Source organism: Panthera leo, chromosome E2, assembly GCF_018350215.1.
Source record: "Panthera leo isolate Ple1 chromosome E2, P.leo_Ple1_pat1.1, whole genome shotgun sequence".
Taxonomy (NCBI): Eukaryota; Metazoa; Chordata; class Mammalia; order Carnivora; family Felidae; genus Panthera; species Panthera leo.
In genome coordinates this window covers 60,823,612-60,847,872 of record NC_056693.1, presented here as the reverse complement: position 1 = coordinate 60,847,872, position 24,261 = coordinate 60,823,612, and the positions used below count along the sequence as shown (strand labels likewise).

General features: G+C 54.0%; 1 protein-coding gene across 7 annotated transcripts in view; it reads left to right on the top strand.

The window, feature by feature from the left end:
- Window positions 1–24,261, top strand: part of ANKRD11 (ankyrin repeat domain 11) — a 180,809-nt gene that overhangs the window by 121,535 nt on the left and 35,013 nt on the right. Inside the window, exon 3 of one of the 7 annotated variants that reach the window (XM_042917866.1) lies at window positions 13,808–13,973. The exons of 3 other annotated variants lie outside the window; for them this stretch is intronic. The gene's annotated coding sequence lies outside the window, so the exon portion shown is untranslated. Of the gene's footprint in view, window positions 1–4,670; window positions 4,757–6,737; window positions 7,437–13,807; window positions 13,974–24,261 lie in introns of those variants that run through there. 3 more of the 7 variants (XM_042917868.1, XM_042917869.1, XM_042917867.1) reach the window with 3 other exon arrangements.

Here is a 24,261-nt window from a genome sequence, read left to right as displayed (position 1 = left end):
CAGCCAGGTCACGATCTCGCGGTCCGTGAGTTCGAGCCCCGCGTCAGGCTCTGGGCTGATGGCTCGGAGCCTGGAGCCTGTTTCCGATTCTGTGTCTCCCTCTCTCTCTGCCCCTCCCCTGTTCATGCTCTGTCTCTCTCTGTCCCAAAAATAAAAATAAAAAAACGTTGAAAAAAAAATTAAAAAAAAAAATAATAAAATAAAAATCCATCTTTGTTCAGTCTCTATTATGTGTTTTATTTTGTGTTCCTCATCATATTTTCCTTTTAGGTTTTTGGATATATTCTGATTTTTTTTTTTTTTTTTTAAGTAGCCTCCACGCCCAGTGCAGAGCCCACTGGGGGGCTCAAACTCATGACACGGAGATCAAGATTCAGACACTTAACCGACTGAGCCACCCAGGTGCTCTGGGTATATTCTGATTTTTTTTTTTTATATTTATTTATTTTGAGAGGGGGGGGGAGAGCACAAGCGGGGTGGGGGTGAAGCAGAGAGAGAGAGGGAGAAAGAGAATCCCAGGCAGGCTCTGTGTGCTGTCAGCTCAGAGCCCGACGTGGGGCTCGAACTTCCAAACCGTGAGATCATGACCCGAGTCGAAGTTGGACGCTTGACCAACTGAGCCATCCAGGTGCCCTCCTGCCCATTGTGATATAAAAAGAATTTTTTTTAACGTTGATTTATTTTTTGAGAGAGAAAGAGAGAGCAAGTGTGAGCAGGAGAGGGGCAGAGAGGAGGAGACACAGAATCCGAAGCCGGCTCCAGGCTCCGAGCTGTCAGCACAGAGCCCGACGTGGGGCTTGAACTCGTGAACTGCGAGATCTTGACCTGAGCCAAAGTTGGACGTTCAACTAACTGAGCCAGCCAGGCGCCCCTATTCTGATTTTTAAAACCTCTTTGGGGATGCCTTCTGGAAATAAGTATATTTTCCTCTGAGAGCTACTTTACCTGGATTTCCCAATTTACTGTGTAGCGTTATGTCGTTCCTTGTTTTGAAGATTTTTAATAACCACTCCTCTGAGTTTGTCCTTGGTCCTTGTCCTTAGAAGCACATTTCTTAATTCTCAGAGTTAAGGTGTTTCCTGGTCCTGCCTTCCCATGTCGTAAGTTGCACTGAGGGGCAAGAAGTGATCCTTTCAGAGGGTTTCGACGAGCTCTGTAGGTCTGCACCTGGTCAGTGCTCATGACCGTCTGTTGTGTCCTTGATGGGAGTTGGCGGAACGTGTCGTGTGTGCTCACTGCTGTGTACGAATCTTGTGTACTCCGACTTTTGGTGGGGGGTCGTCTCCTGTCCTGTGGTAGTGCCAGCTCCATTTTCCCTGTCAGCTCCTGCTCTTTCCAGGGAGGCTTTTCACGTGAGCACAGGTTTGGAACCCTCTCCTTGTGAAAGGGGCCTCTGGCCGTGTTTCCGTGACTTTGCCTCCTGGGCTGTGCGTTGGCCCCAAGCCTGTGCCCGTGCTAAGGCAGCAGCCTCTGCCCTGCTCAGTATTTGCGTAGTTCATCTCTTCTCTCCTCTTGGAATCTTTCCAGATTTTTGTGTTAGATTTCCTTCGCTGATTCTCAGCTTTCTGTTCCCATCTGATGGACTTTGTCTCCTAACTGGATTTCTTCGCCCTCTTACTTTCAGACTCCGTGAACATGTGTCATACTGTACTGGGCTTTCTGTTTGTTTTCACTTGTGTTTCTCTCTCTCTCTCTCTTTTTTTTTTTTTTGTCTTTGGATTTTTTTCCTATTCATTTTTTCCTCCTCCACAAATGTGGCCATTATACACCTTCGTTTCGTGGTCACCTTGACAGGGTTCTATGCCCTGGTGCTGACACCTGTGTTCGCTTCAAGTAGCTTGTCAGTGTGTGTGGTCACTTGGCAGGCTGCCCGGGCCAGGCTTCATGTTCCTGGTCACTCTAGCTTGGATTATGGGGTGTGTGTGTGTGTGCGTGTGTGTGCGTGTGTGCGTGTGTGTGTGTGTGTGTGGTTTTTCCTCTGACTTTCACTTGTTCTCACTGTCTCTTTTCAGTGGTATTTTCCACGAGAAGTCTTATAGCAAAACCAGAGAAAATGCAATTTGGTGTTTACTTCAAGGTGAAGACAAAAATTCTGAAGTTGTTCAACTTCGTACCTCGTCCATCGTTGTCTTTTCATTTGTTACTGATGAGGGATGCTGCTCCCAAAGTCATCTTTCCTGTCCTCATTTTTAACCCTGACACTTGGGAACTCTTCCTGTGTGGCGGCGCCTGCCAGCTTCCCCAGGCGAGCAGGCCGGCCTGGCCCTGCTTGTCCTTAGGTCTCGTTGAGCCTCCGTAGGCCTGTTTGCCGAGAAGCACCCAGGGTTTTCTTCAGGACCGAGGCAGCTTGTACACAGTGGAAGGTGAGACTCCTTGATTCATGGCTAATTGTGAAAGACGGAATGATTTTTTTTTGTCCCCAAGGGGATGAGATCTGTCCGTCTTTCCCTGGGAGCTCGTTCACCCCCAGCCGGCCTGTGGCCCCGAGGGAGGGTCCCCAGCCGGGGGTCCTGCCTGCCGGGCACTCCCCGTGGCAGTGTGTCTCAGATCGCCTCAGCTCCTGTCTTGTTTGTAAAGTGGAAATAATGCCATGTGTTCAACTGAAACTACTTAGGGGCTCTAAATAAAATAACGTTTGAAAGTAAAGTGCTGTGCAGATGTGGTTTGAAATGGATCGTTAAATCCCAGACACGGATTGAAGGGGGGCACCGTCACCCGGTACAGCTGCCAGAGTGGGGAGCACTCATCCGTGCTCCCCAGCCTTCCGGCGGACAGGCAAGGAGGCTGAGACAGGCGGCCTCGAGCCGCCGAGCAGTGGATGGTGTGGCGCCTGCGCTCTCCCCGGCCGGCAGCGTCCAGGGCCTCCGTTCCCTCCGTGCCGCCAGCTCGCCCCGGTCTTTGGAACACGGGACGCAGCCTCCTGTTGCCAGCAGCCAGCAGAGGAGCACGAAGCACGTTGGACAGGGAAGCCGGCAGAGAGGCCGAGGAGGAGTGGGGAGACGCTTCGCAGCACGGGGCTCCTTTCCCAGAGGTCGAGGAGCTCTCCAAGAGGCAGAACGGCGAATCTTCGGGAACGAGATTCTCTGTCCGTTTTCTCTGGGAGGGGACCACATAGGCTCCTGCAGTACTCTTCCTCGGGCCGCAGCTGGCCGGCTTCTTGGCGTTTTCTCACGGGTGTCCCTCCACTGCCAGGGTCTCTCCCCCTCCCCCCCTCCCCCCAGCCTACACACAGGGGCACGGTCACCTAGAAAGACAAATCTGAGTTGTTTTTACTTTGAAAGAATTTGCCACAGATGCATTTTAATAGCCGGGCCTGTAAAACAGTGTTGGAGTTCATGGGTGTTGGTTTCTATCCGCCTAGGAACTTGGACGTTGCTTCAGCAAAATGCACTTAGCTGCCCACGAACATGAGTGCGCAGTCTCACACGGTGTCTGCGTCCTGAGGTCAGCGTCCTAGAGCACACCCGTGGCGCCTTTCTCGGGACACGTGATGCAGGCCCTCCCTGCCTTCACCTCCTTCCTTTCTTCCACCCCCTTGCCGCGTGGGGGTCAGTGCCTGTGCAGAAAGGCGTGGACCTGTCTTCAGTCCTCAGTGGACAGAAGAGGGATTATTCTCAGGACACCCTCACATCTCCGTTTGATCGCGCAGTTGCGTTTCCGTGGGATATTGAGAGTTGAGCTTCAGCGGCGGCTGTACGGAGAAGCGTATCTGTACGGCCCACAGCAGGGTTCGCGGCGTGAAATACCAGGTTTGTTTTTTTCTCTTAAAGATGTCAGTCCGTGCGTGTGGATTTATTCGCCTCGTTTTCTGTCTGCTGCTTGAAGAATATGGTAGGAAGGGAATAAGGAGAAAGCAGATCATTCCCCAGCACATCAGAAGCTGGAGGAAGACGGACGGAGATGGTGGAAATTTATGTTCGGAACCAAGTTGGCTTGAAACCAAGCCAGTTTCTCCCGCGTCCGGCCCCGCCTCGCTCTTGGCGTGTCACTCCCGCCGGGCCGTCTTCAGGCCTGGTCCCGGGCACACCTGTTTATGCCGCGGTTTACCCTAGACCAAATGGTTGAGTTCCACAGTCTTCAGATCTCCGGGGAGTACGAAGTTTTCTTCCCCTAAGAGGAAACGGACTGTGTTTTCCAAAGATGGAAATGGGTTCAGAGGCCCATACCTTGGACTTTACCAGGAAACTCTCCCTGATTTCCCGAGGCTGGAGGCCTGCCGCACCTTTCTCCTGTTTTGTTGTGACTTCCTGCTTTGTCACAAGAACCTTGGAACCTTCGGCCTGTGGGGAGGAGGCCCTCCAGCGACCTGGGTCAGCCAGGCCCAGAAATCCCTGCCAGGGCTATAGCTGCTCCGGGCCCAAAGCTGTGTCCTTTGCCACAGACTGCCGTCCCGTGGCCACTGTGTGTCTGTGCACGAAGGTGCCTCCGGTGGGTACGTAATTATGCAGTGTTCCACATCCTTGGGGATTAAAAGCACCTTTGCACATGCAGAATCACTCAGTGTTCTCAGTGGGATGTAAGGCTGGGGGAGGGTAGAGAGGGCAGGGGGCGGATGGTCCTTGCCTTAATCTGGAACTTTGATGCCATTGTCCTCTGTTTACAGCTTTCAGAAAGCAGCCGGTGTTGGGTGCACGTATGTTTGGAGCTGTTGCTAAGGTGACGTGCCTCGGTCTCACCCACACAGTCTTTCCGGAAGGTGGGGACGCTTGGTGGGGTCTGTGCACACAAGAGCCTTGCTGGCGTGCCCGCGAAGTTGGTAGGCCGCCCTGTCCGCTGTATGTTGTCTGTGCCCTTTTAGCTTGAGTGTGTGATCACTCTACCTGCTGACTTACACAGAGGAGTCCCGAGACGTGTTCACTGTGGAGAGAGACAGGACAGCCTTGTTTTCCGGTCTTGTCCGCATTCCACAGCACAGCCAACCTTCAGATCCGCAGGTGGTTTCACATCCTTCTTCCCCTTGACACAGGACTGTGAACTTGGGCTTTGGAATTTTTCTCAGTGGAAATCTCAGTTTTTAAAAATTTTACAGTATTGCATATGAACAGTGTGAGTCATGACTTCGGTTATGATCTGGTTTTTTTCTGGGTTAAAGAGCCTGAGGGGCTCAGTGGGTTGAGCTGCCGACTTCGGCTCAGGGCGTGATCTCATGCTTCTGAGTTCGAGCCTGGTGTCGGGCTCTGTGCTGACAGCTCGGAGCCTGGAGCTGCTTCAGATTCTGTGTCTCCCTCTCTGCCCCTCCCCTGCTCGTGCTCTGTCTCTCTCTCTCTCAAAAATAAATAAATGTTAAAAAAATAAAAATAAGAAAGAAGTCTGGTCATTTATATTATAATTGCGTTCCTCTGGGTTTGTTAGTGAGTTTTTAGTTGATTTGGAAGTTGGATTTGGAAAGTAAAGTGTCCCTCCGGTGCTTTGTTTGGGCGTTCACACGTGCCGCGTTGTGTAGAAAGAAGAAACAACCGTCAAAACCTTTTTTGGGTCCTGGACTCTCTAAGAATTGGGCAAAAGCTGTAGCTCTTTCCTGAGGAACACTCACGAATCGCACTTTGCTCATGTGATTTCTGGGTTTCGGAACTATCCGGGCCGTGGGGCTTTCAACTCCTGTCCTTTGGCTGTGTGCTGCTTTGCCCAGGGCGAGTCTCAGACTCCCACCTGACTGTTTGAGCACTGATTGTTGACTTTTTGTAGAACCTGACCTTGTTCCTCAGGAGTCTGTTATGTGCACAGCACCCTTCCCCTTTCCCAGCCAAATTTCGTGATGAGTTTACAGCACAGAAGAGGGCATGTTTGTGAATGGCTGTGTAGTGTGAAGTTCGATCAGATTTTTAAAAGCATTTACACTCAGTTTCTTGTAACTCCGTTTCTGGCTGTAAATTTTAAAGGGACTCTTAGCTGCGGAAAGAGCCGCGCTGACAGTGCTCACTGTGGGGTGTTTGTAGCACGAGGAGCAGGGAGACACCCCAGCACCAGTCAGCAGAGACCCGTGTTTCCCAGAGGGGCCTGACGCCCCCAGCGAGGAGCGTAGTTGTGTGCGTGCGACAGGAGCGCAGACAGATGGCACAAGCATACTCGGGAGGGGATGGGGCATGAGGGTCTGTGCAGTGTTTCCTGTAAAAATATCACATACTGTGTTTACACGTTTACATGTAAGGTAAGTATAAAGACATAGACGCAAATGATGAGCACCAAAATCAGATTAGCATCAGAACCCAAAATCTTCAGGGGCGCCTGGGTGGCTCAGTCCGTTGAGTGTCCGACTTCAGCTCAGGTCACGATCTCACGCTTTGTGAGTTCACGCTCTGTGTTGGTCTCTGTGCTGACAGCTCGGAGCCTGGAGCCTGCTTCAGATTCTGTGTCTCCCTCTGTCTGACCCTCCCCCGCTGATGCTCTTTCTCTCTCTCCCTCTCTCAAAACATAAACATTAAAAAAAAAAAAAGAAAAAAATCTGGGGCACCTGGGTGGCTCAGTCGGTTGAGTGTCTGACTCTTGATTTTGGCTTAGGTCGTGATCTCACAGTTCGTGGGATCGAGCCCCAAGTCAGGCTCTGCACTGACAGTGTGGAGCCTGCTTGGGATTCATTCTCTCTCCCTCCCTCTCTCTGTCTCTCTGTCTCTCTGTCTGTCTCTCTCCCTCTCACCCCCCCTTCCTCTCCCTGTCTCTCTCTCTCTCTCCCTCCTCACCCCTCACCCCTCCCTTTCCCCCTCCCTCACTCTCTCTCTAAGAAGAAAAAAATTCCAAAGCAAATATGGCAAAGTGAACAGATGGTGAATACATAAGTGTTTGTTGCATCGTTTCTCATACTTTTACGTATACTTGAAACATTTCAGTGAAAATCATAGCTATTGTTACTTTATTATAAAATGATGAGGATAGAAAAGATTTCTAATGAGGAAATCATGACATACAGTAACTCCTCTTGAACAGATTTAGGGGTGCTCCAAATTCCTGGGATCGTTTGAAAAGTAATTGTCTTCACCTTGTGCCTTCTATAAATGCAGCTCACATGGGGTGCAGAGTAGGACTGTGGACTTGGGCTGTGGCTTGACCTCTGTGTGCTGTGCTGGCCACCTCACCCAGGGCACGGCTTTTGTTTTGCTTTGCTTTGTTTTGTTTTGTTTTGTGCTTTGAATCGGTGGATGCAAGCCTTAAAGCCGGCTTGGCCACGTCCTACTCCTTTGTTTGCGTCCAGGAGGGATTGCCAGTGTCCGAGGCTGTTGTATTAGATGGTTTTTATTACCTAACAGCAAAACTTCCCCTTTATTACGCTTGTGGACTACGGGAACTCCGGGCAGGCGGCGCTGGAGGGCGTGTCTGTATAGCTGTGGGCTCCAGGCTCCCCTCCTTCCCACTATATGGGTTTCCAGCCTCTCATCCTTGACATTTACGTCCTGTGACAAAACTCATAGGGCTTTGTCCAGATCATGAAGGTAAAACGATTGGTAAGATAAAAAAATCTGACTTGGATAAGATATTATTAATTAAGGTATTTATTATTAAATTCAATCTGTCTTTTTCTGTGGTCAGATTTTAGAAGCAGTATGTGTGCATGGTAGAAAATTAGAAAATACAGACAGGCAAAACGCTGGAAAATGTAGCCCTCCTACTCAGATGGCCAGTGTCAATAGTTTCTGGGTTCTCGATTCATGGGGAAGTTCTCTTTTATGTTACATGTTCTGTTTTCACCACCCCTGTGGGCATCCGATTTTGTAACCTGTGTTTCTCTTCCGGCCTTTCCTCTGTACCTTTGTATTTCAGTAGGTCTGAGAGTTATTTTGTGGAAACTGGTATTCTCTTCGTAACTACGGCTGTCCCCTGCCCTTGACTGGGTCCTGCGTGGTGCCTTCGTCCAGCACGGGGCTGGCAGGCTTTTCCTCACACGGTCAGATAGTCACTTTTTCAGACTTTGCACCCTAAGAGGCGGCCTCAAGGAGGCCATCTAGGTCCTTGTAGACCCGTTCCCACGTGTGGCCAGCTCCCGGGCTTGCTCGCTCTGGAGGGAGGACTGTCTGGACACGGAGCATGAGCGTCCTCGCGTGTGAGCCGTGACTGGGTCTCCCCCAGCCTTCCTTCCCCTGTGGGCGCACAGCAAGTGGCCACCAGCCGCATGCTTTGGGCTCAGCAGACTCTCTTTGTTAGTTTTTAATAAAGAAACCCCACTTTCTGTGGTGAACACTCCTTGCCATGGAAGAATCCCGTTCAGAGTCGTAGACACAGGGAAGGGAAGCAGCCAGGGAGCCAAAGCCGAGTCCCCTCCGCTGGGTGGCGGCCATCCCAGAAGCTGGGGTGGCGCCTCAGCCCCGGTGGTCTGAGGGTCCCCCTGAGTAGGACAGGAAGCTAAGTGCAGTGTCTGCTGGCCCGCAGTATGTGCTGCGTCCCATGTCGGCCGGGCCGGGCCACCAGGGCCTGGGAACACGGGGGACGGGCCGTTTATCATGCACAGATGTTGCGTTAGTCCCCTGGGGCTCTTCACAGGCACATACGCCTGTGACACCTGAATGGAGGGGCTGGCAGGGCCGCGTCGCCCACAGACTTCCAGGCAGAGCCCGCCCTGGCACCCCATCTTCACGTGGCCCCCTTCCCTAATGTCCCTCTCCCTTCTCTTCTAGGGACTGGTTGTTGGGTTTAGGGTCTGACCACACAAGACAGCACGGTCTCCTCTCGAGTCCTTAGTTTAGTTACATGTGCACAGACCCTTTTTTAAGTAAGGTCACATTTATAAGTTCTGCATGGATATATTTTTTGGGATGGACACTGTAACTCACCACACTACTGATGCTTTCTTGAGCTAAGTGTACATTTTTTCTTTTCTCTCTCTCTCTTTTTTTTCAAAGTTTATTTTAAGAGAGAGAAGGGGGAGGGCATGCACGCTGTGGGGAGGGCATGGGTTAGGGAAAGAGACAGGGAGAGAGAGAGCGAGAGAGAGCGAGAGAGAGCGAGCGCACACGAGAATCCCAAGCAGGCTCCATGCTGTCAGCACAGAGCCCGATGCAAGGCTTGAACTCAGGAACTGTGTGATCGTGACCTGAGCTGAAATCGCCACCCAGGCACCCCACTTTTTTCTCCTTTTAAATGTAGATGTGATGTAGACATGAGTAGGTACAGGCATGAGTGTGAACGTGTGCCCTGTGCGGCCCCGTTGCCCCGTAAGTGCCACGGGCCCCGATGCAGCCAGTGCCCCCTTGGTGTTGAGTTTCCGTTGCTGGGGCCTGGGGTTGCCTCTTCTGGGCCTCCGTCTACACAGGATTCCACTGTACGCGGCCTGCGTGTGTCCCTCGCCTCTGTCTGGGTGCGTTCCCTCCGCACGCGCTCCATGTACACCGTCCCCGGTGGGGCACGCGTCAGTTCACCCTTATCGCCGCGTCGTCTCCCGTGGGGTGGTCCCCGCGCCTCCCTATCCGTTCACCTTGTGATGGCTGTTTGTCTTGTTTGCAGACGGGCTCTCAGGCGTGTAGCCGGTCTGTTCCCTTCTACAGAAAGTAGGACATTTGGGTAAATGTACTTTAAACATAGCCTCTCAGCTAATGCCCTTTATTTAATAAGGGAAAAAACCACTTTATTTCTCTGGGCAGTTTGCTGTCACATCCAGAAGCTACCCCCCACCCGCCCCGCCCCGCCCCAATGTTTTTATTTATTTTATTATTTATTTTTAATTTTTTTTTAAGTTTATTTACTTATTTTGAGAGAGACAGAGACAGCACAAGCGGGGGAGGGGGAAGGGCAGAGAGAGAGGGAGAGAGAAACCCAAGCAGGCTCCGTGCTGTCAGCTTAGAGCCCGATGTGGGGCTCGAACTCCCGAAATATGAGATCATGATCTGAGCTGAAGCTGAGAGTCAGACGCTCAACCGACTGAGCCACCCAGGCGCCCCGAGTTTTATTTATTCTTTAAGTAGGCTCTACGCCTGACATGGAGCTTGAACTCATGACCCTGAGGTTAAGAGCCGCACATTCTACCCACTGAGCAAGCCTGGTGCCTCTCACCCATAGCTTTTTATTTGGTTTTGTTAAGTGCCGGGGGAGGTGTCGTGGAGCAACCGAGATTTTTGGCCCGTCAGGCCTCCCCTGGAGGTGCACTCCCCACATCCGGGCCGAAGGCACCAGAGCCCCAACAAAGGCCCGGGGGCCCGGCCGCGCGCAGGCAGCGCTCCCGAAGGAACGCGGGGGGAGCCGGGCACACCGCGCGCCACGGTCCCTGCCCTGTCTCCACTCTGCGCCCTGGATGTGGGCCCAAGTTTCGGCCGAGGGAGCCCGCATCTCCTGGCTCCGCAGAGGCGAGCTCGGGGGCGTCCTCTTCCGGCCGCGGGAACAAGGAGCGGCCGTGCCTGCTGTCGGCCACCGTGCACAGGCCTTCACACGGAGTCGGTTCGGTTCTCTGCTCCCGCAGAGCGTCCTTCTGGTCCAGGTCAGAGCAGAGACCCCGGAAGCCAGTGGACGCTGCGTGCCTTCCTGTTGTATGTTCCCGAGTCTGGGGAGACCGGCTGTCAGCGACTTCCAGGGGAAAGGAGGTGGCTTCTTTATGGGTTTATTTCTGGAAGGTTCAGTTGTTACTAATTAGGCTTGTTTTGCTCCAAGCATCCACTTGGCGGTCCTTGCAGTTAAAGGAGGGAAGTTACTGTTTAACCTGGCCAATTATCTGATGTAGGAAAGCAGGGACGATAGGGGTTTTTGTAGCCTTTTTTCCGCAGCAGATCTCCTGCTTTGGAAAACCGGAGCATCACAGATACAGAATTTCTGACCCAGCGGGTCCTTTTCAGACTGAGGCTGCGGTCTGGTAGCAAGCGAGTCAGCCCCGGTCAGTGCCCTCCGTCAGCAGATGGCCGTCCCGGTTCGGGTTTCGTCCTGGGGAACGTCACCATGTGGCACTGAGGGAAGGCCACAGCACGTGGACAGGGTGAGTGGCTTCTGTGGCGCTCGGCACGGACAGATGGACACGAAGGGCTGCGGGGGAGAAGCTTGTCATTGCAGGGGTGCAGTGAGGGCGTCACCCGCGTGGTGTGCCCTGGCAGCCAGCCGGGCCTCGGCGTCCTGTGGTGACACCGTTGTGCCTTGAGGTCACTCCGATGGCTGTGTTCAGCGTGTGCCGCGTGAGCTTCGGAAGGCAGGACTCCGCGCTCAGCAGGTGCGCCCCGCACGCCCAGTCCCCGGGCAGGGTCTGGCACGCGTCCAGGCTTACACCGCTGGGCCGAGGTCACGGGGACGACGGCAAGGCCATTCCGTCAGCTCCAAGGATTCGTGTTCACCTGTGTGGCCAGCGTTCTGTTCCTTGTGTCCCGGGTCGCCCTCTCCTGACTAAGCCACCCTGCTAGGCGCGCTGTGAGCCAGCTGTCTTCCTGAGACCCTCTGTGATGGAGAAGCACGTGCCGGCTGCAGTCCCCAGGCCTGCACACGGGCAGTGCGGTCAGTACATGCAGAGCGGATGAGCGACTGAGGGCACAGGTGGTCACGTGGGAAGGGACGCTCACGGGCAGGCAGCCACAGGTGCCAGCACGAGCCCAGTAGGCTGATGTTCACCATCTTTTTGTTTTTTTATTAAAAAAATATTTTTTTAAAAAATGTTTATTCATCTTTGAGAGAGAGAGAGAGAGACAGAGCATGAGCAGGAGAGGGGCAGAGAGAGAGGGAGACACAGAATCCGAAGCAGGTTCCAGGCTCCGAGCTGTCGGCCCAGAGCCTGACGCGGGGCTTGAACTCACAAAACGCGAGATCATGACTTGAGCCGAAGTCAGACACTCGACCAACTGAGCCACCCAGGCGCCCCCTTCTTGTTTTTTTAAATGGTATTGGCAAGGGTGGGGACCGGACACCCCGCGTGCTCCTGGTGAGGACGTGCTCGCGGCAGCCTTTCTGAAGACCACTTGGCAGGGTCGTGTGGACGACTGCCTGCCCGTCTCTGCCGCGGTCTGGTGTAGGAATGTGGGCTTGAAAATGGGGGGGTGGTGACGTGGACGGGATGGCACGTCAGGGGGCACGGGGCTGTGAGACCCGACGCTGCTCGGAGTCCCAGGGTTCCCAGAATGCCCACTGCTCACAGCTGCCAGTGTCTGTCCGCACCCCCAGCTGAGGCTGAGGGAGGAGACACGCGTGTTGGGGTTGCCTGGGACGGGCTGTCTCGTGCAGCAGAATCCGAGAATCCTGGGGGCTCCCGGCTGGCTCAGTCAGTGGAGCGTCCGACTCTTGATCTTGGGATCGCGAGTCCGTGCCCCCCGTTGGCTGTAGAGATGACTTAAAATCTGTAAGAGAAGAATTGGCAGACGAACCCTGGGTGATACTTCGTTGCCTGTCCTCCTGGTGACGCCTCACGCGAGCAGACGGCATCTTCACCCCCAGAGGCCACTGTGTTCGCGCTCGGTTCCCACGGGAAGAGTCCCTTTCTCTCCCGAGTCCCTTTTTGTCTCTCGAGGTTTCCGTGAAACCTGCCGGCCGTGTAGGCAGAGTCCTGGGGGCGGCGTGGCCGTGCCGAGAGCCGTGCGGAGTGGCTGGAGGCCGAGACTGCGTGCCTCCCGGAGGGACCTGCTCCAGCGGCTGGCTTCCCTCCCCGTTCTCCGAGGGTCCCCTCGTCTCGGGAGTGTTCCAGGTCCCACCAGCGTTACAGAGGCGGGGGCTGGCGTCTTCCACACGGGGGCCCGGAGGGGCGTGTGCTGCGTGCTGTTCTGTGTGTTTATCGCGTTGGGTTTCCTGTGCTGTGAGCCATCACGTGATTTAGCAATTCTGATAAAGATCTACCTGAGAGTGTCATCGGGCAGGTGGAAGCCGGAAGCCCCCCCCCCCCCACGGCTGTGTTCACAGCAGTGCAGGAGCACGGCAGCTCCTCCTCCCTGGAGCGGAGGCCCAGGGAGACTCGGGAACGCCCTTTGTGAGATGAGAAATCAGACGTGTCACAACAGGGGACTTGGGCCTGCAGACGGGCCCGTGTGCGAGGGGACTTCCAGGCGGGCTGCGAGCCAAGGCCATGTCACTGCTGCTCTGCCTCTGGGAGGTGGTGTGGCGGGGGGGGGGGGGGGGTGAAGGACTGGGGGCAGGGCCTCGAGGGGGAGCCTGAGTCGTCGGAGCCCGGGGCCGGCAGAGGCTCAGAGGCTGCCCGTGCCAACAGCGGTGCTGGAGACGGTGCCTGTCCTCTGTGTGTGCCTGTGCGACCCCCCCCCCCCCCCCAAGTGAGGACGGTTGTCCCCTCCCCGCATAATTTCCGTACTGACTTGCAGCCTCCAGGAACCTCATCCACGGTGCGCTAAGCATCTTGGCACTCCCAGGGTCCATCTGTTCTCTATTGGGGGACATCTGGGCTGTTCGCAGGGTTTGTACACGTCAGTGTGCGTTGACAGTCGGATGTGGCTTTGGTGGCCTCTGCAACCATGTCGCTTGGGGTGTGCGTCTAGACGGGCGCCTGGGTCACATCCACCTGCCGTGGACTGTGGGCCGAGCCTGCGCCCACACTCCTAGTTCCCGGGCCAGGTCCTGGGCCAGGTCCCAGCCAGCCCGCCTGGCCACCTCTCTGAGGACCCCACGGCCTGCTTAGCGCCTGGCCCGGCTGGTGTCTTGCCATCACCCTGCACCTGTTGTGGCTCTCTGCCAGCCTGTGGTCGGAAGAGCCGGGACCTCACTGTCGGGGGCGGCGAGGCAGTGACAAGGGAGGAGTGAGGTGTCGGAGAGGGATGGAGGTGCGCACCCCAGCTCTGGGGACAGCAATAGCAGCACACCTGGGCCTCCTCCGCCCCCAGCCTGAGAGGCGGCTCGTTGAGGAGCATTGAGTGAGCGCTGGGCCAGTCAGACGTGGTCCTAGGCTCTTAATAGGAGGTTTTATTTCTTTATTTTATAGGTTGAGAAATTTAGACGTATCTGACCACAGACCCAGGGTTCTTAACCAGCTGGGCCAGTGTTTCTGAAATGTCCTGACAGCTTCCTGTTGTGAGAAAAACAGCGTGTGTCCCTGCCCTCCACACACCCCAGGCACGTGTTTACAGAGCAACGTCCTTCATGAGATGGTATGTGTGTGTGATGACCCCTGATACTCACGCTTCTGTGTCATGTCGTTTTCTGAAGAATGTTCTGGAAACACCCTGGTAGGTGACCTCCATCTGCACGGCTGCAAAGCCACCGTGCGGCATTCCAGGCTCTTCTGTGGCCAAATGCGTCTTCTGTCCTTTGTCCGTTTTCCAGTTGGATTGTTTGCTGCTTACTGCTGTTTGTATTGTGGTTTATTAATAAGCTCGTTGGTGATTCACACATTGGCGGCTTATCTTTCACCTGGGAACCGAGGCTTTAATATTGTACAGTTTTTCATTTTCCTTCTGTGGACGGGCGCTTTTGGGGTCCTGTCTAAAAACATTTTGCCTCAGGGTGCCCGGCTGGCTCGGCTGACTGGGCGTGGGACGCTTGATCTCGAACTTGTAGGTAGGTCTGGGCTCCATGTTGGGTGTAGAGATTACCTAAAAAAGTAAAATCTTAAAAAAATAAAAGCAAGAACTTTCTGCCTAGCCCTAGGTCTCAGAGATTTTCTCCTGTGTTTTTTTTCCCCTTAACAATTTCACAGGTTTTTCTAGTTTTTCTTTTTTAGACTTACACCTAAGTATCTCATTTTTATTTGGAGCAATTTTGGGTGGTGTTGTGTTTCTGCATACTCGCTGCTGCTTTGTGGGAAGTACAGCTCACTCTCGAACAGTGTGGGTGTCGTGGACACCAACACCCGCGTGCAGCTCCCGACTCCCTCAGAGCTTGACGACTTAGCTGACTGTCCACCTGAAGCCTTCCCAGCAACATGACCAGGGGACGAACACCTGCTTTGCACGTTACACATATTATCTATTCCTACAATGAAGTAAGGTGGAGAAAGTGTTATTAAGAAAGTCAGAAAGAAGATAGGATGTGTGTATAGCAATGTACTGTATTTACTTGTGAAGAAATCTGTGTTCAAGCATCAGCTGAGTACAGGATATCTGTGTGTTGATCTGGTGTTCTGCAACTTTGCTGAACTCATTATTTCTAGGGATTTTTGGAGATTCCTTGCAGTTTTCTAGATAGACAATCATGTCATCGTCAAGCAGGACGTTTTATTTCTTCTTTTCCAATTTGTATGTTTTTAATTTCTTTTTCTTGCCTTACTGCACTGGCTCTTACTTCCAGTATGATGTCGAAAAGCAGCGGTGGGTGGGTGGGCGGGCGGGGACATCCTTGCCTTGTTCCTGATTTCGGGGAGCAAGCATTCCGTTTTTCACATGAATGATGGTAGCTGGGAGCTGTTGTGGGTGCTTGCTTTCACATTGAAGGTCTTTCCCTGTCTCTTCCTGTGCTGAGAGGTTTTCTCAGGAGCACTGAATTGTGTTAGATACTTTTTCTGTAGGGGTACCTGGGGGGCTCAGTTGGTTAAGTGTCTGACTTTTGATTTCTGCTCAGGTCATGATCTCACGGTTCTTGAGTTCGAGCCCTGCATCAAGCTCTGTGCTGACAGTGTGGAGCCTGCTTGGGATTCTCTCTCTCTGCCCCTCTCCTGCACTCGCATGCGTGCTCTCTCTCTCTCTCTCTTTCAAAATAATGATAAGCTAAAAAACAAAACAAAACACTTTTTCTGTATTAGTAGTAATGATTGTATGGTTTTCTGCTTTAGTCTGTTGATTTGGGGGATTTTCCCAGTTTGAGCCAGCCTCGCATATTCTGCATCTATTATTAACACAAACACAGCTGTCCCCACCTGACAGGACTGTGGAAGTCACCTCAGAGTCATAGACCTTTCCCCTTCTGTCCCGCTCGGGTAGAGATAGGCTCCTGGCAGGTGGGCTCCGTGTTCCGGGACCTGCCCTCCCTGCCATGAATCTCCCCGGCCACCGTTGGCTGGCCTTGCCTGTGGGATGTCTGGCTTGTCGGGCGATGTGTGCTTGTCGCTGCAGGGCGAGCCCAGTCCCATCCCGGAGAGCGCACCCTCGTGTGCGCCCCCAGCAGAGATGTGCGAGTGCGCCCGGTCCTCCCCCTCCTCGTTCTCTCCATTTGTGTCTCTTCTCCCTTGGTCACCTCCGTCACTTTCAGTCCACACAGATCAGCCTCAGGGGATGTCTCGGACCTCCTCCCCGCTGCTGTTATTTGCTCCGTGGTTGTCGTGCCCACGTCAGTCTCCTCTTCCATCATGGTCAGTCTGTGTCTTAGCCCTTCTGTGGAAGACGGTGTTTTGCCTCCTCTTTTCTCAGTCCGTCTCCTCCTCCCACCCTGGAGATGCGTGCACCTGCGGTGTGTCAAGGGTTCGTTTCCGCCCTGCTCTCCGCTCTGTGCTCTGTGCCTTCCACAAGCTGGGAAGCTTTGAGGTGCCACCCCCGGCCCTCCGTGCGACTCCACTGCCCTCCCTGGGGGCCAGGGCCACGGGAAGGAGGTGGCCCTGCAACGAGGTCAGGGCACCAGCCTTCTGTCTAAAGTCCGGCCTGGGTGGCACTCACACCGCGTCTTAAACACAGCCAGCTTTTTAAACTTCTGCTTACTGCGAAGTATAGCGTGCCACCCAACGTCCACAAAGTGAAAACGGGCAGTTCACTCGCCACAGAAAGCGCACGTGGGGAAACTCCCCCGAGCCCCTCAGTGCAGGGGGACCACGTCCTCAGTTCTGAGTGGTCTTCGTACGTGGGCTGCGTCGCGTCCCTGAGCCCTGCAGGCTGCTGTTGTGAGACACTTAGGTGAACACACAGTGGGATGTTTCCCAGCATCATCTGTGAGACTCGTTCGGGTCATTTGTACGTTGTCGCTGCTGTGTCGTGTTCCACGCCAGCGTGGCCTCTGATGCACGTGGCTGTGGCGCATGTCCACTTGCTTCGTGTGTGCCCGGGCTCACTGCAGTCACGTGGTTCACGTGCCCACCAGAAGGGAACCGTTCGTTTCCTTTGCTTTACGTCTTCACTGCCGCTCGATGCCGTATTCTGATTGTTCAGAATTTCTGGATTGCCGAAGCAGCTGATCAGTTTCTCATCTACTTCCTGGGCTTTTGGATTTCCTCTTTTGTGAAGTGTCTTAAGTCTCGTGTCCATTTTTTACAAATTAATTTATTTTTAGAGAGAGCATGCAGTCGGGGCAGGGAGGGAGAGAGAGAGAAAGAGAGAGAATGAGAATCCCAAGCAGGCTCCGCCCTGTCAGTGCAGAGCCCAAGGCGGGGCTCGATCCCATGAACCGTGAGATCGTGACCTGAGACGAAATCGGGAATCAGACACTTAATCGACCGAGCCACCCAGGTGCCCCTCGTGTCCATTTTCGTACCGGATGGTTTGCGTTTTTGTTAGTGATTTGTAGGAGTTTTTAAAGTGTCAGAATTTTCAGACCTTACCTTCATGGTTGATGCTTCTGGTTTTAAGATCTTTCTTTTCCTGGAAGCAGCTGTGATGGGATTCTTCTGTGCCTCTGCCCGGCAGCTTCCTGGCTGTGCCTTTGACACTTGGACCTATCGCCTGTCTAGAAGTGATCTCTGTGCATGGTGTAAGTTGGGAATCGTCACATTTTTCTGTGCAGATGTCCTGCTGTCCCTTGCCACTGGTGGACAGAGCTGACTTTCACTCCTGTCCTGCCTTCTGGTGCCTCCGTGGTCATAAGTCCGCGTCTGCTGAGGGGACAGAGCTCTGCCTTGTTGGCCAACACTTTTGTCCACACGATGCTACTTTGACACTGTCTCTCCAGCTTTTTGGCTTTGACTTTATTTTTGTTTATTAATATGTATTTATGTAATCTGAGGTTCTTTCCTTTTGTTTTTAAAGACATTTTGCATGAGTTCTGTCTTTCTTTTTTTAGAGACCTTTTCCACTTACTTTCTTAGGACAGTTTGGGCTTCTGCTCAGTAGTTGTTCTGTGGCTACATGTCAGTCCCTCGTGGTTTGGGTTTCCCTCCTGGGGCAGGTCTGTTGTCTGCAGAGCGTCCTCTGCTCTTGAGATTCTGCAGAAGCTCCCAGACTTGCTGGGCCGATTCCCTTACAACACTTAGGATTAGTGAGGACCCGAACAGCTTTGTCATGTGGGTTATAGCTCTCAAATTGTATTAACGTGTTGTGTTTAAAAGTATAACTGAGGGGCGCCTGGGTGGCTCAGTCGGTTGAGCGTCCGACTTCGGCTCAGGTAACGATCTCACGGTCCGCGAGTTCAAGCCCCGCGTCGGGCTCTGGGCTGATGGCCCAGAGTCTGGAGCCTGCTTCCGATTCTGTGTCTCCCTCTCTCTCTGCTCCTCCCCCGTTCATGCTCTGTCTGTCTCTGTCTCAAAAATAAATAAACGTTAAAAAAAAAATTAAAAAAATAAATAAAAGTATAACTGAGGGGCGCCGGGGGGGGGGGGGGGGGGGCTCTGTCGGTAAAGCTTCCAACTTCGGCTTGGTCACGATCTCACCGTTTGTGGGTTCCAGCCCCGCATCGGGCTCTGTGCTGACGGCTCGAAGCCTGGAGCCTGCTTCGGATTCTGCGTCTTCCCCCCCTCTCTCTGTCCCTCCCCTGCTTGTGTTCTGTGTCTCTGTCTCTCTCTCAAAAATAAACATTAAGAAAAAAACAAAAAGCAAAAGAAAGCATCACTGAGGAAAATTTAAAATTGTTAACTCACTTAAAAATAATAAAGTAGCACGTACAAATTTTCCCTGAAAAGTAACTGTTGTACAAACAAAATCAACAAAAATTTGGTGAAAATAGTGGCATTTGTTTTCTCTACCTGCTATTTTTTTTAAATATGAAAATAATCCACCCTCTCACAGACAGGCCATATGAGAAGGGACGATCTGGGGACCTTGTCACAGGATCTGGAAAGCCTCCTGGTTGGTGTTGGCACTGCTGAATGATGGCTGCGTTCTGTTACTGGGTCTTCCCTCGTGGGATTCTGTAATATCCCATACTGATTGTTTGGAAAATGTTGATTCATTCAGCTGTGCAGATCTCCCTAATGTTGACGTGTCTCCTTACGCATTGTTTAACGAGCAAACTTAAAATTTTTTTCTTGGGTTTTTTTAAATGTTTGTTTATTTTTGAGAGAGAAAGACTGAGCCAAGCAGGGGAGGGGCAGAGAGAGAGAGAGAGGGAGACGCAGAATCCGAAGCAGGCTCCAGGCTCCGAGCTGTCAGCACAGAGCCCGACGCGGGGCTGGAACCCATGAACCGCGAGATCGTGACCTGAGCCGAAGTCGGACGCTTCACCGACGGGGCCCCCCCAAGCGCTCCTAAAAAGTAACCTTTTAGTCACCACCAATCTCATTAAAATGTCTTTAAACACTGGGATTGGGCTCATGGACGTGAATACCAGTTTTCCTAAGCTCAGGTTTCGCTTGGAAACTCAAATCAACTACTGTTCATTCTCCTTGAAGTGATAATTCCAGGTGGTTGATTTTTGAGAAGATAACTGCCAGATACCCAGTTCTTGATAATAAGAAGTATTATCTTTTTTGTTTGTCTGAGAGTCTTTCTGGCGAAGCCTGTGTCCCATGAAATGGCAGGCAAGCCCTCGGATGGGCGGCCCCTCCCAGAGGCTCTGCCTGGCCGCACCCCAGGCCCGCCGGCGTCTTGTCACTAAGGTTGTCGATTGTGGTTTCGTTCTCAAGGACAGTTGTGGCTGTTGCGCTGCGGTTGTGTGAGGACCTCGCCTCCTCCTGGGGCGCGGCAGCACCCCACCCCCGCCAGCTCCAAGGGAAAGGCAGTGTTGGCCTCACAGGCTCCCTCAGGGGCTGCAGACAGCATGGCCACCGGACAGTGGGGGGGGGGGGGGCAGGACCGCATCCTGGGCGCGGCCGTGGTCCCATAAAACTTGATTTATGGACGTGGACGTGCTAATTCCATGCGATTTTCATATGTCACAAATTTGAATTTCTTTGTCTCCGAAGGTTTAAAATATGAAACTCGGGGCACCTGAGTCCGTCAGTGGAGCGTGTCAGTCTTGATCTTGGGGTTGTGAGTTCGAGCCCCAAATTGGGTGAGGAGATTACTTCAAAATAAAATCTTAAAAAAAAAAAAATTATGGGGCCTCTGGGTGGCTCAGTCAACTGGGCGTCTGACTTCGCATCGGGTCATGATCGCATGATTTGTGGGTTTGAGCCCCGCGTTGGGCTCTGTGCTGACAGCTCAGCTGGAGCCTGCTTCAGATTCTGTGTCTCCCTCTCTCTGCCCCTTCCCTGCTCACACTCTGTCTCCGTCTTTCTCTCTCAAAAAAAATAAACGTTAAAAAAATTTTTTTAATTAAAAAAAATATATGAGACCCATTCTGTTGTTGTTGTTGTTGGTATTGTTGTTTATTTATTTTGGGAGAGAGAATGCATCCTGTCAGCACAGAGCCCAACACAGGGCTCGATCTCATGACCACGAGACCATGACATGAGCCGAGATCAAGAGTCAGGTGGACGTTCAACTGACTGAGCCCCCCAGGCGCCCCTGAAACCCGTTGTTAGCTCTCAGTTTTTACCTGAGCAGGGAGAGGGCTGGCTTTGGCCTAGGGCTGTGGTTTGTGACCCGTGTGACCTCCTGCCCTCTTCTCAGAAAGGCAGAGGGGCGGTTAGCTTGGCTTTTCTGTGTGCTCGAAGCTGGCTTCACTGTGCTCCTACCCTGGGGACAGTGCAGCCGAATTGGGCGTTTGAGTCTCTGGACTGTGTCTCCATTGCTGCCAGGCACAGTTCTGACCTAGCCTGTCCCTGTCCCGCTCCTTCGCCGGCGGCCTTGGCTCTGCCCCCCAGCCCCCGTCCCCGTGGGCGCGCGTCTGGGGACTCGGCGAAGTCCAGTCCAGTCCAGTCGGTGCGGGCAGCCCTCGGTCACACGCCTCCTGTTTGAAGAGCCCTGTCCTAGGCCGTTTGTTCTCCTACTTCTTGGCACCGTCTTTGCCTTTGTGTGGCGGTGGGCTTTTTGTATTGGTTCTCCAGAACTCAGCCTTTGGATCCCTCTTGGGTCTTCCATTCTCTCTCCTCGAACTTCCGTCTTCTCCTAAAGCCAGGATCGCCCGGAGGCCATCTGCCGCTCTGCGGTGCGTCTCCGAGCAGAGCTCTCCGAACCCCCTCCCGTGGGTGAGCGCGCGCGCCTTGGGCACCTGCCCTGGCCGCGTCGCTCCTTCCCGAGGTCGCTCAGGTAGGTGCCGGCGGGCCTGCCCTGGCTGCTGCCGTGTGTCGCCTGTGTCTGCGCCGCTGCCCTTGCCCCACAAGAGCCGCTCTGGCCCGTCTGGCGGACGTGGGGCCCACGGGCCCTGTGCCCACTTTCATGGGCTGTGGCCTGTCCCCTCACGTTCCGGCCCCAGTCCACACAAAGCCGGTAAACATGTCTTCCGGTTTCCTTCAGTTGCTAGCTGTCAGCTTGTCCCTTGGAAAGAGGAGATCGGGCTGAATGCTTGGATTTTTGCTAAGCTGCAGGCATTGCCGCCTTGCCTGCTACATCCCCCGTGTCAGGCCCAGGCTCGGCGGGAGCCTCTGTCACGTGTGTCGTGGCTCCTGCCCACGTAGACAGATTGTGGTAGATCCTGCTCTGAGAAGGGGCGGCAGAGTGCATGGAGGTGTCCACTGAGACGGCCCCGTGTGTGCGTGTTGAATGGTGGGCGCACCTTGGGGAAGGCGTACGCCCCCTCGCCGCCCTTGTGTACGGGGCTCTTGTCATGTCTGCCCTGCCACCTCTCTTGAACGGACTGTGTCTCCAAGCCCACAGTGCAGGGTCCCGGGGCAAGCAGCAAAGAGACCCTGCCGGTGGGACAGCAGGTGGAGCCGCCGTGGGCCGTGTGCCACGAGTGCGACATGGACAGGTGCAGGGACGAATGGCCTCTGCCAGCCTGCGTGTGCCCCTGGGTAGGGAGCTGGCTGCGGATGTTCTGTTTGAGCTCTGACACATGGCTGCGAGATCACTGGCAAATTCCTGGAGCCAGCGGTGTGGGCACGGTGCCTTTGTTTCGGGGAGCGGGCCGGGGTCTCTCAGAAGACTCGCCCAGCTCCAGAAGCTCTTGAGTGCTTTCCTGAGTGGTCTCCGTGCCCCCCAACAGCCTGCGAAGCCAGAGCAGCTAGCTGCTTTTCAGTTGGGGGTGTGGGAAATGCCTGCATCTGCAGCTCATCCTGTGCAGGGAGCCGTGCTCCCTTCACCCCACATTCCCGCTGCTCTGCACACGTTTCCCGACGTACTGCTGCTCGGGTGCCAAGTGTCCAGTCCGTGTGTGTCCCAGAGTGCTGTGGGATGCCTGGTTCTGAGGAGGACCAGGCATCTTCTGACACTGGCAGTTACGGCGTGTCTGAGTAGGGATGGCCAGATTGCCTCCGGGGTCTGAGACTTGACGGCCATTCATGGGGTTATTTGGTTAGAAAGCCCCAGAGCCCAGGTTCAGGTAGCCTTGTAACTTGTTAGAAGGGAGGGCCCCCCCCCCCCAGCCACAAAGATTGCCCCCACTGTGATGGCTGTGTGGGGAGGGGGGGGTCCCAGCCTCTTCTTGGGTTGAGCAGTGAATGCCCAGCAGTGAGCAGGGAGGCCTGTGGCATTGTGGCGGCCTCTACCCTCAGAGAGGATCCATGGAAGAAGCGGCGAGCTGAGCTTCTGACGTGTGGCACTGCCTGGCTTAGGAGAGGTCGTGGTGCTGATGAGACTTGCTGTGGTCTCACCGTGTCTGCATCCTTCCCTTTGCTGGCGTGGCCATTTCCTGAAGCCAAGGGAGAGGCGGACTGGTCACAGGGCTGTGGGATGGCACGGAGACCAGACAGCCTACGGGAGCGTTGGGATGACCAGGTAGATGGAAGAAGACTGCGTTTGAGACGATCGCGGCTAGCTTGTCACTGAAACACCAGGGAGGACTCGGGTCCCCTTGGCTCTCCAGGTTCCAGGCGGGTCCCGTGAGGCACAAGACAGGACGGTTGACCCAGTGCATCCAGCTCTCCCAGAAAATAAGCTGGAATGTGTCGGTGGCGAATCTGAGCCCTGGAGCTGACAACCCTTGTGAACCCGTGACGCTCCTTAAAGAAATGAGTCTAGTGTGCTGGGCTCCCAGGCCCTGAGGAAACTGGCCATCATGCTGGTCCTCACGCTTCTGACGAGTTCTGAATATTGAGGTGGTTGTAACCACGGCGGTGAGGTGGCCGAGGTGGTCTTGGCTGTCGTCGTGCACAACGTCTTACGGAAAAGAAGACACAGTATCGGGGATGACACTCCTAACCCGCCAGGTGCGGGGCGGGGGGGTTCCCAGATGTGGGGTGGTGCCCTGAGAACAGCGGCCTTCAGGACAAAGGCCCACTGCTGGGCACAGGACACTGTGCACTTGGCCAGGGGCTGGCACGAAATGTCCCTTGGGCCGCCGTGATGGGGTTTGGGCCCACAGTCACTCTGCGACAGATTGCATGGAATTAGCTGGATGCTCGCAAAATGAGATGTGAAAATTAGTAAAGGGAAATTTTATTTACAATGGAGTTGGGAGGCAATCTGGGGGAGCTCTCGCGCCCAGCACCGGTTGTCACTTACAGACCCAACTTGCAGGCAGATTCCACTTTACTGTTTTACTACCCACCCGGAGGTCGGGAGGTTTCCTCCTCCCCCAGTAACAGTCCAGCCAATGAGGGACTGTCACAACTCACAGTTCAGCCAATGGAAGAGTGTCACAGGTCAGCCAATGGAGACAAGTCACAGCCCAGCCAATGGGAGACGGCCACAGCCCAGCCAATGCGAAGCCTCTATACCTCCAGCTCCCAGTTTACTCCAGTGGACTTTTAGTTTACAACAGCCCCACCCTCCCTCCCGCCTTCTGCTATAAAAGAGCCTCTTCTACTTCGTTCCCTCGAATTGCCTGTGGTTTTGCCCTGGCCTGTTCGTCCTGGTTGCCATTCTCTGTTACTCCAGAAGAAAGCCATTTTTGCTAATAAGATAACTAGATGTTTCATTTAAAAGGTTTGCAGAAAATACCGGCAAGTGCCTCCTGGGAACGAGGACAGCTGCCTGTGGCAGGGGAGCCTGGGTCAGAGGAATTGGACCCAGTGACGTGCACCCAGGGCCTCGGTGTTCTCGTGTTAGTACTGACTGCGCGAACCGTGACAGGCAGCCTTGGCGTGGTACTTAATAGCTTGCACGGTACTTTCGAGCCGCCGCGGGTGTGCCTTTGAGGGCCTCCGTGGAAGGCCTTCAGGTGACATTGGCTCAGCCTGTACTTCAGATACCATCTCTGTCCAGTCCCGGGAAGAGCTCTTTCCCAGCGATGCTGGGCATCTGCCTCAGAACTGGCCCAGCTAGAACAGCACCCCAGGGCTCTCAGGACGCACAAGGACCTGAGAGCCTGGATGCGCCTGCTTACAACAAACTTCACTCCTTCCTCTTGCCTTGCGGCTTCTGGGGCTGTTTGGAAAGATAATTA